The sequence below is a fragment of the Cucurbita pepo genome, chromosome 16, assembly GCF_057944985.1.
Source record: "Cucurbita pepo subsp. pepo isolate OVF chromosome 16, ASM5794498v1, whole genome shotgun sequence".
Classification (NCBI taxonomy): Eukaryota; Viridiplantae; Streptophyta; class Magnoliopsida; order Cucurbitales; family Cucurbitaceae; genus Cucurbita; species Cucurbita pepo.
Window position 1 is genome coordinate 205,694 of NC_141813.1, and position 1,460 is coordinate 207,153.

At 32.3% G+C, this 1,460-nt stretch overlaps 1 non-coding gene across 1 annotated transcript; it reads left to right on the forward strand.

Moving 5' to 3' along the window:
* The first annotated feature begins 872 nt into the window (after positions 1-872).
* TRNAF-GAA (transfer RNA phenylalanine (anticodon GAA)) lies at positions 873-945 on the forward strand. The gene has a single exon. It is a non-coding gene; the product is annotated as a tRNA-Phe (tRNA).
* The last annotated feature ends 515 nt before the right edge of the window (positions 946-1,460 follow it).

Consider the following 1,460-nt stretch of genomic DNA (forward strand, 5'->3'; position numbering starts at 1 on the left):
GAGATTGTTAGACTGAAGATTTGAAGGTCACACGTGTTTTATCCACGTTCAACGCACCTAATACAAGTTTATTACCTGACTATACAATCTAAAAACATAACTTGCTTATTCAATCTAAAATTAGTGATTATTTCTTTTTTAAACATAATGAATTAGCGGAAATACCTTTACTTATGAATTTTCATTTTTAATATTAGCGGGGATAGCTCTGTTGGGAGAGCGTCAGACTGAAGATTTGAAGGTCGTGTTTGATCTCCACGTTCACCGCAACTTATTCTAGTTGCATACCCGACTATTCAATCTAAAATTAGTCATTGTTCCTTTCTGAAATCTCAATGAATTATCAGAAATACCTAACGTGTTCTAGTTCACCGCACCTTATACAAGTTGGATAACTTGAATATCTTATTAAAAATTAGTGATTATTTCTATTTAAAATTTCAATGAAGTAGCGAAAATACCTTTACTGATGAATTTTCATTTCTAACAGTAGTGTGGATAGTTCAGTTGAGAGAGCGTTAGATTGAAGATTTGAAGGTCTCGTGTTCGATCCACGTTCACCACACATGGTTCACGTTGCACAATTTGACTATTCAATCTAAAATTAGTGATCATTTATTTCTAAAATTTAAATTAATTAGCAAAAATATCTTTACTTAAAAACTTTCATTTTTAATGTTAGCACGGATAGCTCAGTTTAGAGAGCGTCATATTTAAGATTTGAAGGTCACGTGTTCAATCTCTACGTTCACCGCACTTGTTTCTATTTGCATAACCTAACTATTCGATAAAAAAATTAGTCATTATTTTTTTTGAAATCTCAATGAATCAGCGAAAATATCTTTACTGATGAATTTTCATATCTAATGATTGCGGGGATAGCTCAGTTGGGAGAGCGTCAGACTGAAGATCTGAAGGTCACGTGTTCGATCCACGTTCACCGCACTTGGTTCACATTGCATAATTTGACTGTTCTTTCCAAACTTTCCAAAATTAGTGATTATTTATGTTTAAAATATAATGAATTAGTGGAAATACCGTTTTTTATCCAACTGGCATAGGTTGACTAAGTTGCACTCATTGCACCTTATAGTTTAGTTGATTATTATTTCTTTTTAAAATATAATGAATTATTGGAAATAGCTTTACTTATGAATTTTTATTTTTAATGTTAGCAGGGATAGCTCAGAAGGTCACGTGTTTAATCTCCACGTTCACCGCACCTGTAACTATTCAACTGGATTATCACATTAACAATTTGAATCAAATAAAGTGACATTAACCATTTGAATCACCTCAACCCCACTTGTTGAACTTGACCAAATGTCTATAACATAACACTAACAAAGGTACAAAGTAACACTAACAAAGTCTTTTTAATCTAAAATACCATTGAACTTGACCATTATAGTGCCTCTCAAACGTAGGTAAAGTTTAAATTCGAGTTTCCTTGTCAAACT